We start from the raw sequence: 14,833 nt of genomic DNA on the forward strand, positions 1-14,833 counted from the left end.
TTCTCTTTGCTTATTTGAGCTGTTCTTGCCATAATATAGACTTGGTCTTTTGCGAAATACCACCTCTACCTTGTCACAACACAACTGATTGGCTCAAACTCATTAAGAAGGAATTAAATTCCAGAAAATTAACTTTAAAAAAAAGCCACACCTGTAATTGAAATTATTTCCAGGTGACTACCTAATGAATCTGGTTGAGAGAATGCCAAGAGTGTGCAAAGCTGTCATCAAGGCAAAAGGTGAATCTCATAAGGATGGGAGACAGGCGCAGGAATACGTAATAGGGTTTTTTAATTCTTGATCCAAAACAAAAGAGCGAGGTGTTAACTTATATAATTCACGGGACGAGACCCATGATGACAATTGCCCAAAAATACACGTAACACCAAAAACCGAATAAAACAGGGCACAGATACTTACAAGACCAACAGACATAGGACAATGATCGACAAGTACAATGGGGAACAGAAGGCACATACAGTTGAAGTCGGAAGTTTACATACACTTAGGTTGGAGTCATTAAAAACTCGATTTTCAACCACTCCACAAATTTCTTGTTAACAAGCTATAGTTTTGACAAGTTGGTTAGGACATCTACTTTGTGAATGACACAAGTCATTTTTCCAACAACTGTTTACAGACAGAGTATTTCATTTATAATTCACTGTATCACAATTCCAGTGGGTCAAAAGTTTAAATACACTAAGTTGACTGTGCCTTTAAACAGCTTGGAAAATTCCAGAAAAATGATTTCATGGCATTAGAAGCTTCTGATAGGCTAATTGACATAATTTGAGTCAATTGGAGGTGTACCTGTGGATGTATTTCAAGGCCTACCTTCAAACTCAGTGCTTGACATCATGGGTAAATCAAAAGAAATCAGCCAAGACCTCAGAAAAAAAATTGTAGACCTCCACAAGTCTGGTTCATCCTTGGGAGCAATTTCCAAATGCCTGAAGGTACAACGTTGATCTGTACAAACAATAGTACGCAAGTATAAACACCATGGGACCACGCTCAGGAAGGAGACCCGTTCTGTCTCCTAGAGATGAACGTACTTTGGTGCGAAAAGTGCAAATCAATCCAAGAACAACAGCAAAGGAACTTGTGAAGATGCTGGAGGAAACAGGTACAAAAGTATCTATATCCACAGTAAAACTGTGACAGTACAGAGGCGGATGCAAGATGCAAGCAACGATGGTTTAATGAATACAGTTTACAGCAGCAACAGGACAGACAGACTGTACTCAGACGGAATCCGACCCAGGGACTAGGGCGCATCTTCCGATGATAGCGTGCTGAGAAATCCAGGGGAGTGTGTCCGGATGGGTAGGAAGGAGCACAGAAGATAATCCACACAAGGGCGGCGAGAGAATGAGCACGGACACACGACACAACCTCAGGGAAGTAACAACGATCTGACAACAAGAAACACTGGTTACAGAACATATAAAGGGAAGATAAGTGATTCCAGCTGGCGCAGACAATCAGGCCGAGATTGGGAACCACGCCCACACAAACACGGAAGAGAGAGAGAGAGAGAAAAAGAGAAAGAGAAAGAGAGAGAGAGAAAGAGAGAGAGAGGCAGTGGATTCATGAACCGTGACAATACCCCCCCCCCTAGGAACGCCTCTTGGCGTTCCCAGGCGAATTTACCTGTCGATTGAAATCATCGATAAGGGAGTGATCCAGAATGTCCCTAGCAGGTACCCAACTTCTCTCCTCCGGACCGTAACCCTCCCAGTCCACCAGGTACTGGAATCCACGTCCCCTCCTTCTAGAGTCCAAAATACGATTGACAGAAAAGGTGGGTTCCCCATCAACAAGTCGTGGCGGCGGGGGAACCGGGACCGGCGGGTTAATGCGTGCCTGAAACACAGGTTTTATTTTAGACACATGAAAGGTAGGATGAATTCTCCTATACGCCGGAGGAAGCTTGAGCCGGACCGCCACCGGACTAATGATCCTGGTGACTTTGAACGGGCCGATAAATTTGGGGGCAAGCTTGTTCGAAACGGATCGGAGTGGAATGTTCTTAGTAGAAAGCCACACTCTTTGGCCAACGACGTATACCGGAGGCTTCGACCGGCGGCGATCGGCCTTAGCCTTGGTGCGCGCCCCCACCCGGAGAAGAGTCTCACGGGCTCTGCTCCATGCGTGACGGCACCTCTGGATGAAAGCGTGAGCGGAGGGAACAGTGACCTCGGACTCCGTACTGGGAAAGATAGGTGGCTGGTAACCTAAACTACACTCAAACGGAGAGAGACCCGTGGCTGCCACTGGCAACGAATTGTGAGCGTACTCAACCATAGAGAGTTGTTGACTCCAGGAAGAGGGATTCTTAGAAACCAAACATCGCAACACTCTCTCCAAATCTTGGTTGGCCCTCTCCGTTTGACCGTTGCTCTGGGGATGAAACCCTGAAGACAGACTGACACTCGCTCCCAGTAACCTACAAAACTCTTGCCAAAACTTGGACACAAATTGGGGCCCCCTGTCAGAAACTACGTCCATCGGCAGGCCATGTAAGCGAAAGACGTGATCCACGACAGTTACCGCTGTCTCCTTGGCAGATGGTAATTTAGGCAAGGGAATAAAATGAGCCGCCTTCGAGAACCGGTCCACCACGGTCAAAACAACCGTCTTGCCCTGGGAGGGCGGGAGGGCGGTAACAAAATCTAGCGCGATGTGGGACCAGGGTCTCGAAGGGACCGACAGCGGTTGGAGTAACCCATCTGGGGGTCGATTAGAAGTCTTCCCAGTGGCACAAACCGAGCAAGCCAAGACAAAACTGTGAATGTCACGAGCCATCAGTGGCCACCAAAAGCGTTGCTTAACCAAAAAGCTAGTGCGGCTGACTCCTGGATGACACGCTACGTTGGAGCAATGCCCCCACCGAATAACATCGGACCGACACCCCTCCGGCACAAACAACCGATTAGGCGGGCAACCGGGCGGAGGCTTTACCCCTTCTAAGGCCGTTTTGACCCTCGATTCAACCTCCCATGTGAGTGTGGAGACCACTAGGGTCCCGGGTAGGATGCACTCGGTAGTGGATGGGCGTTCGGAATGGTCAAAAATGCGAGAAAGGGAATCGGGTTTGACATTCTTGGAACCCGGGCGATACGAGAGAGAGAAGTCAAAACGTCCGAAAAAGAGTGCCCACCGCGCCTGCCTGGAGTTGAGTCGCTTGGCGGTTCTGATATATTCCAAATTTTTGTGATCGGTCCAAACTATAAAAGGTACCCCCGAACCCTCTAACCAATGGCGCCACTCCTCCAGTGCTAACTTCACTGCCAACAACTCTCTGTTGCCAATGTCGTAGTTGCGTTCCGCAGGTGATAACCGATGGGACAGGAACGCGCAAGGGTGCATCTTGTCGTCAGAAGAGGAACGTTGGGAAAGTACCGCACCTACCCCCACCTCTGAAGCGTCCACCTCCACCACGAACTGACGCGAGGGATCGGGAGCTATGAGGATGGGGGCCGAAACAAAGCGGCTCTTGAGTTTGGCGAATGCAGCCTCGGCTGTATCGGACCACCTGAACGTCACTCTGGGGGAGGTTAAGGCGGTAAGAGAAGCGACTATCTGGCTAAAGTTGCGAACGAAACGCCGGTAGAAATTGGCGAATCCCAGAAACCTCTGTAGGGCCTTACGGGAATCTGGGCTTGGCCAATCCACCACAGCCTTAACCTTGTCAGGATCCATGCGAATACCTTCAGTCGAGACGATGTAACCTAGGAATGGAACGGATTGTGCATGAAAAATGCATTTCTCCGCCTTGACAAAAAGTCCATTCTCCAACAACCTCTGAAGCACTCGTCTGACGTGCTGAACGTGTTCCTGGAGAGAAGAAGAAAAAATCAGTATGTCATCCAGGTAAACATATATGAACTGATCAATCATATCTCTCAGCACGTCATTGACGAGTGCCTGGAAAACCGCTGGGGAGTTGGATAGCCCAAAAGGCATGACCAAATATTCGAAGTGCCCTCTGGGGGTGTTAAACGCGGTCTTCCATTCGTCCCCCCTCCTTATGCGAACCAAATGATATGCATTACGTAAATCCAACTTAGTGAACACGGATGCTCCCTGTAACCTTTCGAAGGCTGAGGACATCAACGGTAAGGGATAGGTATTCTTCACTGTGATGTTATTCAACCCACGGTAATCAATGCAAGGACGCAGAGATCCGTCCTTCTTCCCCACAAAGAAGAACCCCGCCCCCGCTGGAGAAGAGGAAGGACGAATGAATCCAGATGCCAGAGAATCAGAGATGTATCTCTCCATAGCCTCCCTCTCAGGAACAGAGAGTGAATATAACTTGCCTTTAGGCGGAGACTCACCTGGCAATAATTCTATTGCACAGTCATAGGGACGATGCGGAGGAAGAGAAGCAGCACGGGACTTACTGAACACCTCCTTCAGGTCGAGGTATTCAACGGGCACGTTAGACAAATCCACTGCCTCCTCTAGAAACACAGAATCAGACACAGATGAACAAGCAGACACTAAACAGGACTCAAGACACTTGTTACTCCACATGGATATAGAGTTATGACCCCAGTCAACTCTGGGGTTGTGTTGGGTGAGCCAAGGGTGGCCGAGAACTAATGGTGCAAGGGGTGAGTCCATGAGTAGAAACGATAGTGTCTCAGTGTGATTGCCAGAAGTGATGAGTGTGATAGGTTCAGTGGTGTGAGAAATGTTGGGGAGTTCTTGACCATTGAGAGCGTTGACGGATATCTTGTGCGTGAGTGAGGTGATAGGAATCTGGAGTTTGTGAGCGAGCTTGAAGTCCATGAAATTACCCTCTGCTCCTGAGTCCAGTAAGGCTTGGGTGTCGTGCGTGTGGGTGGCCCATCTTAGTCTTACCGGGAGGAGAGTAGATGATGAGGTCTTCTCTGTGGTGACACCACCCGATAGTAGCCTCATACTTACTACCGGGCCTGATCTTTTACCGGGCAGGAGTGGATAAAGTGGCCCGCTCTACCACAGTAGAGGCAGAGTCCTTGGGATCTCCGCCTCTCCCTCTCTTCCCGGGAGAGGCGAGCTCTCCCCAGCTGCATGGGTTCGTGAGCGGAGGCTGAACTGGCCGTGTTCCCGCCGCTGGCATGCCAGCCCTCCGTGTCGTTATACGGTCTGTTAGGGCATGCTCGGCGGCCAATACGACTCAGACGAGCGTCGACCCTCAAGGCTAGTTCCACTAGTCCATTTAAACTCCTGGGAAGGTCCAGAACATAAATCTCCTTCTGGATCCGGTCCTCCAGCCCATGCAGGAACATGTCCCACTGCGCCTCCTCGTTCCACTGACACTCTGCGGCCAGAGTGCGGAATTGGATGGAGTATTCCGATACTGAACGGTCTCCTTGGCGAAGGTCAGCGAGTAGTCTGGCCGCCTCCCTACCCGCCACGGCCCGATCGAAGACCCTTCTCATCTCCTCGGAGAGTGTCTGGAAAGAGGTGCAGCATGGGTCCTGGTTCGCCCACACCGCCGTTCCCCAAAGAGCCGCTTTGCCTGATAGCAGTGTGAGTACGAATGCTACCTTAGACTGTTCACGGTTGAAGGTCCGTGGCTGCAACGAGAAATGCATGGAACATCTCGTAAGAAAAGCTCTGCAATAGTCAGGATCACCTGAATAACCCTCTGGTGTCGGTAGCCGTGGCTCTAGCTGGGAATCCGGCTCTGGCGGGGCGGGTTGAACTGCCGGTGTAGGTGGCGCAGCGAGACCCCTCAGATGTTGTAATTGTTGGGTCAGCTGGGATACCTGCGTCGCAAGGGCTTGTACTGCCCGACCTGTGCTGGAGATGTTCTCCTCTTGTTGATCCATTCTCGTGATACTGCGGGAAATGAATTCGGTCAGACTCGTTGAACTCGCTGCATCCATGGTCTGGTCAGATCGTTCTGTGACAGTACAGAGGCGGATGCAAGATGCAAGCAACGATGGTTTAATGAAAGCTAAATGTTCTTGAAGTCTGGTCCCAGGCAGCAGCCTCTGCAGTGGTGTGTGTGTGTGTGTGTGTGTGTGTGTGTGTGTGTGTGTGTGTGTGTGTGTGTGTGTGTGTGTGAGAGTCAGGCAGTCAGTCAGACCCCACCCTGGGGAGGAGTGTATGATGTGGGCTGTGTGAAGCAGTGAGGAGCCACAGAGAGGCGTGGTAGTGGTGCTGGTTCACTTTTTCCATTACTGTAATCTCAGACATGTATTGAGCTAGAGTAGCAACCACGAGGCAAGGACATGACCTTCAATTTGGGGGTCACTATCTCTGTGACTAAGACCACAACTGAACATACAAATCATGTGCTTGTCTCTGTTTCTCACCTAGAACAAGACAAATATTTCTTGCTCTGTTTCCACTTTCTCCTTCTCTCCATCTCTTCCACCCCTCCTTTTTGTCTGTCTTTTCCCTCACTCCTCCTCTCTGTCTCCTGTCCCTCTCCTTCCCTTCTACTACCGCTCTCTCTTTCCTCTCTCATCCTCCTCTCTCATCCTCCCTGCCCCACTCCTCCCTCTTCCCGTTCTCCCTCTTCTTCCCTCTCAAGGGTGCTGCTCTTCTTTTCTGCACTTCCTCTCTTTATTTAGGTACCAGTTCTAAATAAGCCCTTGGGAAACATATTTGACATAAAAGACATTTCCTGTCCTCTAGAAAATGGGGATGAAGGAAAAGAGAGAGAGAGCAGTATAGAGAGAGAATGAGAAAGAGAGAGAACAAGAAAGAGAGAGTAAATGAGATTGCAGGAGGCAGGGGCTTCTTTTGACACCCCAGCCAAAGGCATCATCCTCTGTGTGAGTGTGTTTACAAAATGTTTGAGTGTGTATATGACATCGGTACCATAAGTAAGCCTGTCTTATCCATTATAGTTACATTCCAGTCATTATGTTTACTAGCTACTGTGGTAGTAAGGCTTGGGGAAGACAGACACAGAGAGGTAGTATTTTCTCTGTGTTCATGTCTGCTAGTCTGTCTAACCCTCTTCCCTGACGCTGTAAACTCTGTCCCTGACTCTGTAAACTCTGTATCACACTGTGTGTGTGTGTGTGTGTGTGTGTATGTGTATGTGTGTGTGTGTGTGTGTGTGTGTGTGTGTGTGTGTGTGTGTGTGTGTGTGTGTGTGTGTGTGTGTGTGTGTGTGTGTGTGTGTGTGTGTGTGTGTGTAAGCCCTGGTGGCACTGCGGTCTATCACACTGTAATGTGATTTGGTCAAAGTGATATTTATCTCCCGTAGAGGAAGTCAAACTGAGAGAATTCACACTCGGTCTGCATTCCAAATGGTACCCTAAACCCCATCGGCCTCTTCAAAAAGTAATGCCCCAGAAAGTGTTGGTATGAGACTACTGGAGCTCAATAGGTCATACTACTTTCGCCCATCTACCCTGTTTTCACTTCTTTCTCTTACGCTCTCGTCCTCTCCCTCTCCCTCTCCCTCTCCCTCTCCCTCTCCCTCTCCCTCTCCCTGCCAGCCTGGGTTTATGGTGCAGTGTATAAGAGGCTTGGCACTCTAACCTTAGTGAATAGCTTATTCTGGGATCACTCTAACCACAGTGGATGTGTGTGGCTGTCTACAGGAGAATGTAATAGGGACCAGACTGTTAGTCCACTAACTCATAGACGTTCTCCTCTCCCCTGTAACTAGTCCCCATGTCGTTGCTGTAAATGAGAATGTGTTCTAAGTCAACTTACCTGGTAAAATAAGGGTAATGGCTCTGGTCAAAAGTAGTGGATTATATAGGGAATAGGGAGTCACTTGAGACAAACATTCCCATTCATGTTCTGTAATGGGTCTACCCGCAGGAGGGAAAGCAAGAAGTATAGCAGGAACTTCAGCATATCAATGTGCTTAATTAACAGTCTATGGATTCTATTTCTGTACAAGTATGTAGTTTAAAGTGGAGCCTTTCAGCATTTTAGCAACATGAAAACATTTTCTGACAAGCAAGCATTTAGATATGGTCATTTTCACATTTTCTTAAATTCATAGAATATTTGCGAATTACGTATTATAAGGCATTTGTGAAAATTCTATAGCAATATAGAGTGGGAAAGCAGCTGTGCGTTTGGACAATTAATAGACACTGCAGTAAATAAAACCTAATAAAAACATGTCTTGTCCAGGGCCGGAGTCTAAGCAGACCGATGCACCATAGCTAATCAGAGCTACAAGTAGGCCTTTATGCAAACAAGCCATTTACCACACAGGCCTGCCATCAATCACTTTGAACTGGACTGTGTGTTTACAGGCAGTTGCAACAGCGCGACTTTAGATCATTAGAACGCATTCTCTTACATTTGGGAACGTTACAGTCCTATTGATCAAACAACCATGGAAAGGTAGGCTCTCTCTCCCTCAGTAATGCACATCAACAACAATCATCAACAACAAACGCTAGCCAGTGCAAGATTAACTCAAATCTGACGAAGGAACATTAGATAAAACTTCAAACTTTGTCAGCTAGTTCACCGTCAAATTTGCACTGATAAATAATGGGGAATTGTAGCACACTCGTCCTTCTGCAGCTTGCCTACAACCAAGCACCCAAGCTAACTGGCTAAAATTGGCTAGCTTGCTAGCTAGCTACTTCTAGACACAAGTGAGAGAACACCTCACTCTGGCCATTTTACTCACCATAGCAGAGCTGGTTAGCTAGGCTGTTTACATGTTATCTAGAGCGTTCGTGACTAACTATAACTTTTTTTGCCTACGTTTACTGACACCGGTCATATTCAGCAGGTGTTGCACATTTGTAAATTAATCTGTTATTCTGCACTCTGAGTAGATAGCCAGAGTGAATTTGCAAACACAAGTGATATGCTAACTGGATAACAGTCATTCAAGTTCTTGCTAACTAACCAAATGACTCCTGCATGTCTAGCTGTGTATAGCCACCAAAAAACAAGATGAGGGGAAAAAGCCAGTCACCCACTCCTCCAATGACATGACATCCTCCTAGCAGCTAGCAAGCTAGCTAGCTAACGTTAGGCTCTGTGTTTTTAGCTAGCTATAGAAATAGATGTGCTAGGCTATTAGCCACTTTATGACTGACTTGTGATCATTGCCCTTGCTAGTTTGATTGTATTGACATTCCCAGCCTTAGTTACATTCGTCCTTTTTTGTCCAAAATATTGAATCATTGAAACGGAAACTGCATCTCGAATGGAGGCAGCAAACAATGTACCAGGCCAATTATGATTTACAACCTGATAGCAATATTTTTTGGACTACTTAAAAATGTGTTGGTGAATTATATTAATCATGCATTGAACTGCATCCAACAATGCCTTTGTTTGTCTGTTTCATATCTGCAAAGTAGTTAATAAAATGCTGTCAGTTCCACTTTAATGACTGTATGATGCTCTCTGAATAATCCCCATATGACATGCCCCCTGGTGTTGATGCTTTGTATTGATAATGATAATTTGTTTTCTAATATGTTACCACTGTTATGTATTACTGGGGAGGAGAGAATTCTGCCACAGTTGATAATGAGCAGGTGCTTGTGGTGTGTCAGGTGAACCTCCCCAGTCTCAGGTGTGTCTGGTCTGCCTGTGCTTTTGGCAGAAACTCTATGTGTGATCTGGGAGGAGAGACGTGGTGTGTGTATCTGTGTACACACTATAAACCTCACACATCCTGCCACAGAGAGGATGTGGCTCCGGTTATTATAAAAAGGTGTGTGATTCTAGTCTATTTTGTAGTTTCAACAAACCCCGACTACATCTCACAGTTCAGGCTTGATCTAATTTATCTCTACAGCTCACAGAAAAAAAGCGAAGAAAATGTAATTCAAATAATTTAACCAATGTCGAAAAATAACCACAGTTTCGGTTAATCGCTCAGCACTAATTCCAGGACTGTCACGCCCTGGCCTTAGTTATCTTTGTTTTCTTTATTATTTTAGTCAGGTCAGGGTGTGACATGGGGGATGTATGTGTTTTGTATTGTCTAGGGGTTTTGTATGTTTATGGGGCAGTGTCTCGTCTAGGTGTATGTATGTCTATGGTTGCCAAGATTGGTTCTCAATCAGAGACAGCTGTCTATCGTTGTCTCTGATTGGGAACCATATTTAGGCAGCCATATTCATTGGGTATTTCGTGGGTTATTGTCTATGTCTATGTTAGTTGCCTGTGTCTGCACTTGTCATTTATAGCTTCACGTTCGTTCGTTTGTTGTTTTGTAGTTTGTTTAAGTGTTCTTCTCGTTTTCAATAAATAGAAGATGTATTGTTATCACGCTGCGCCTTGGTCCTCCTCTCTTCAACGTTACGACGAGCGTGACAAGGACATTAGCCCAGTCATTCTGTGCGTGTGTGTCTGTCTGTGTCTTAGTCTGTGTTTTTGTCTGTGTGTGTGTCTGTGTTCCTTCATTAGCACAATCCCTCTGTTACGCTCGTTGGTGGAATGAGGTGCAGCGTGGTAGGCGTACATCTCCCTTTATTAAATGAACACCGAAAAAAAATGATAATACAAACGAAACGTAAAGTTTAGTAGGGCTAAACAGCACAGTACCAAAACAAGATCCCACAAACTACAGGTGGAAAAAAGCTGCCTAAGTATGATCCCCAATCAGAGACAATGATAGACAGCTGCCTCTGATTGGGAACCATACCCGGCCAAAAAAGAAATAGAAAACATAGATTGCCCACCCTAGTCACAACCTGACCTAACCAAATAGAGAATTAAAATGATCTCTAAGGTCAGGGCGTGACAGTATCCCCCCCCAAGGTGCGGACTCCGGCTGCAAACGTGAACCTATATGGGAGGGTCCGAGTGGGCATCTACCCTCGGTGGAGGCTCCGGTGCGGGACGCAGACCCCGCTCCGCTCGTGGCTCTGCCAACCTCGGTGGTGCCTCTGGTGCGGGACGCAGACCCCGCTCCGCTCGTGGCTCCGCCAACCTCGGTGGCGCCTCTGGTGCGGGGATCGTCGCCGGAAGCTCCGGACCGTGGATCGTCGTCGGAGGCTCCGGACTGTGGATCATCGCCGGGGACTCTGGACCGTGGATCGTCGCCGGAGGAACCGGACCGTGGATCGTCGCCGGAAGCTCCGGCCCGTAGATCGTCGCCGGAGGAACCGGACTGTGCATCGTCGCCGGGGACTCTGGACCGTGGATCGTCGCCGGAGGAACCGGACCGTAGATCGTCACCGGGGACTCCGGACCGTAGATTGTTGCCGGGAACTCCGGACCGTAGATCGTCGCCGGAGACTCCGGACTGGGAACCCTCGCTGGAGGCTCCGAACTGGGAGCCGTCGCCGGAGGCTCCGAACTGGGAGCCGTCGCCGGAGGCTCCGGACCGGAACCGTCGCCGGAGGCTCCGGACCGTGGATCGTCTCTGGAGGCTCCGGGCCGTGGATCGTCTCTGGAGGCTCCGGGCCGTGGATCTTCACTGGAGGCTCCGGGCCGTGGATCTTCACTGGAGGCTCCGGGCTGTGGATCATCACTGGAGGCTCCGGGCCGTGGATCATCACTGGAGGCTTCGTGCGTGGAGCTGGCACAGGACGTACCAGGCTGGAGACACACACTGGAGGCCGGGTGCATGGAGCTGGCACAGGATATACTGGACCGTGGAGGTGCACTGGAGGTCTGGAGCATAGAACTGGCACAATTCATCCTGGACAAATGACCACCCTCGCACGGCAAGTGCGGGGAGCTAGCACAGGACGCACTGGGCTGTGAAGGGGCACTGGAGACACAGTACATATGGCCGGCGCAGGATATCCTGGACCGAGGAGGCGCACTGGAGACCAGGCGCATTGAGCCGGCACCACCCGTCCTAGACAGATGCCCACTTTCGCACGGCAAGTGCGGGGAGCTGGCACAGAACGCACCAAGCTGTGGATGTGCACTGGAGACACAGTGCGTATCACTGCAAAACATGGTGCCTGACTGGTCACACGCTCCCCACGGTGAGTACGGGGAGTTGGCTCTGGTTCAAACCCTGGATCCGCCAACCACCCCGTGTGCCCCCCACCCCCAAAAATTTGGGGCTGCCTCTCGGGCTTCCGTCGTGGTCGCGAACCCCGGTGTCGTTGTTGTTCCTCCGTCTGCTCCCATGGAAGGCGATCCTTTCCGGCCAGGATCTCCTCCCACGTCCAGGATCCCTTACCGTCTAAGATATCCTCCCATGTCCAGGATGTCTGCTCCTCCTGGCCACGCTGCTTGGTCCGTTTGTGGTGGGATCTTCTGTCTCGCTCGTTGTTGGAATGAGTGGACCAAGCTGCAGCGTGGTAGGCGTACATCTTACTTTATTAAATGAACACAGAAAAAAATAAAAATACAAACGAAACGTAAAGTTTAGTAGGGCTCAACAGCACAGTACCAAAACAAGATCCCACAAACTACAGGTGGAAAAAGCTGCCTAAGTTTGATCCCCAATCAGAGACAACGATAGACAGCTGCCTCTGATTGGGAACCATATTCGGCCAACAAAGAAATAGAAAACATAGATTGCCCACCCTAGTCACATCCTGACCTAACCAAATAGGTCAGGGCGTGACACCTCTAAGGTCAGGGCGTGACACCCTCTCAGAGTCCTGGTGTATAATCAATCTGCTCTCAGCAGTTCCATCATGTTTAAACCCATTTCATCAAAGGGATCTGACTCACTGGATTCTCTCCACTCGATGACTGATCAAATCTCATCACATCTCATCCTGCTCAAACAAAAAGGCTTTTCTATGCTGCAAATGAGGCTTCAGGCTGAGTCAATCACATATCATCACACCAGTTCAAAGTCAGTGTAGATAAAGAGTGTCCTTGACTGGAGAGACACACACGCTGTGTCCCAAATGGCACCCTGTTCCCTACATAGTGTAGTGGGGGGGCTTTGACTGTCTGGACTGACTGACTGTACCGAGTCACAGCCAATCAGCTTACTGGTCATTAGTTACTGGTCACCCTGATTTCATGAACAACTCTGGTCTTAATCTGCTAATAGTGTTGGACAGTGAGACAGATAGATGGAATGGGCACCTCATTGATTTACTTACATATACTCTCCGTTATCCTTTGTCCTTTGATGCCCTTTTGACCCTTTGAGCCATCTAGGGGAAGCTCAGTATGAAACTTCTACACTGTATACTTAACATACAAAATATATGATTTCCTTTACGTGATTATAGTCTCCATTAGCCCCTCTCGTTCACATAATGCACCCTCACATGGACACACATGAAGCAGAGCATCCCCTGCTTAGAGGGAGCATACCCATCTAAAGAGGCTTAGGTTGCTGACTGGAATTAGGTGACGGACTCCATGGCTGTTCCCAGAGTGGGAGGTTGCTGACTGGAATTAGGTGACGGACTCCATGGCTGTTCCCAGAGTGGGAGGTTGCTGACTGGAATTAGGTGACAGACTCCATGGCTGTTCCCAGAGTGGGAGGTTGCTGACTGGAATTAGGTGACAGACTCCATGGCTGTTCCCAGAGTGGGAGGTTGCTGACTGGAATTAGGTGACGGACTCCATGGCTGTTCCCAGAGTGGGAGGTTGCTGACTGGAATTAGGTGATGGACTCCATGGCTGTTCCCAGAGTGGGAGGTTGCTGACTGGAATTAGGTGACGGACTCCATGGCTGTTCCCAGAGTGGGAGGTTGCTGACTGGAATTAGGTGACGGACTCCATGGCTGTTCCCAGAGTGGGAGGTTGCTGACTGGAATTAGGTGATGGACTCCATGGCTGTTCCCAGAGTGGGAGGTTGCTGACTGGAATTAGGTGACAGACTCCATGGCTGTTCCCAGAGTGGGAGGTTGCTGACTGGAATTAGGTGACAGACTCCATGGCTGTTCCCAGAGTGGGAGGTTGCTGACTGGAATTAGGTGACGGACTCCATGGCTGTTCCCAGAGTGGGAGGTTGCTGACTGGAATTAGGTGATGGACTCCATGGCTGTTCCCAGAGTGGGAGGTTGCTGACTGGAATTAGGTGACAGACTCCATGGCTGTTCCCAGAGTGGGAGGTTGCTGACTGGAATTAGGTGACGGACTCCATGGCTGTTCCCAGAGTGGGAGGTTGCTGACTGGAATTAGGTGACGGACTCCATGGCTGTTCCCAGAGTGGGAGGTTGCTGACTGGAATTAGGTGACGGACTCCATGGCTGTTACCAGAGTGGGAGGTTGCTGACTGGAATTAGGTGACGGACTCCATGGCTGTTTCCAGAGTGGGAGGTTGCTGACTGAGATTAGGTGACAGACTCCATGGCTGTTCCCAGAGTGGGAGGTTGCTTACTGGGATTAGGTGACAGACTCCTGTAGTGCAAAGCAGGAAGTGTCAGGAGCCAGTAGGAAGTCGGTTCTTTGTCTGTGTGTCTGTGGTCAGCCATACCTAATGATTTAAATCAAATCATATTGTATTTGTCACATGCGCCGAATACAACAGGTGAACAGAGCCCCGGGACCAGCTTGCTTAGGGGGCTCTTCTCCAGGTAAATTTCTCTGTAGGTGCCTATGTTATGGAAGGTTTGGGAATCGCTTTCTTTTAGATGGTTATAGAATTTAACGGCTCTTTTTTCAATTTTGATAATTAACGGGAATCGGCCTAATTCTGCTCTGCATACATTATTTTGTGTTTTACGTTGCACACAGATGTTTTTGCAGAATTCTGCATGCAGAGTCTCAATTTGGTGTTTGTCCCATTTTTTAAATTCTTGGTTGGTGAGCGGACCCCAGACCTCACAACCATAAAGGGCAATGGGTTCTATAACTGATTCAAGTATTTTTAACTGGTAATTGGTGTGTTGAATTTTCTTGCCTCTCTTGCCTTGTCTCTCAGATTGTTCACAGCTTTGTGGAAGTTACCTGTGGCGCGGATGTTTAAGCCGAGGTATGTATAGTTTTTTGTGTGCTC

The 14,833-nt window shown here is 48.8% G+C and overlaps 1 protein-coding gene across 17 annotated transcripts in view; it reads left to right on the plus strand.

Moving 5' to 3' along the window:
• The window catches only part of LOC139538886 (microtubule-associated protein 2-like), a 167,047-nt gene that overhangs the window by 37,013 nt on the left and 115,201 nt on the right, over positions 1-14,833 (plus strand). For 2 of the 17 annotated variants that reach the window (XM_071341420.1, XM_071341418.1), the window contains exon 2: positions 14,759-14,809. The exons of the other annotated variants lie outside the window; for them this stretch is intronic. The gene's annotated coding sequence lies outside the window, so the exon portion shown is untranslated. The remainder of the gene's footprint in view (positions 1-14,758; positions 14,810-14,833) is intronic. 17 annotated transcript variants of the gene reach the window in all.

This window comes from Salvelinus alpinus, chromosome 14 (assembly GCF_045679555.1).
Source record: "Salvelinus alpinus chromosome 14, SLU_Salpinus.1, whole genome shotgun sequence".
Taxonomy (NCBI): Eukaryota; Metazoa; Chordata; class Actinopteri; order Salmoniformes; family Salmonidae; genus Salvelinus; species Salvelinus alpinus.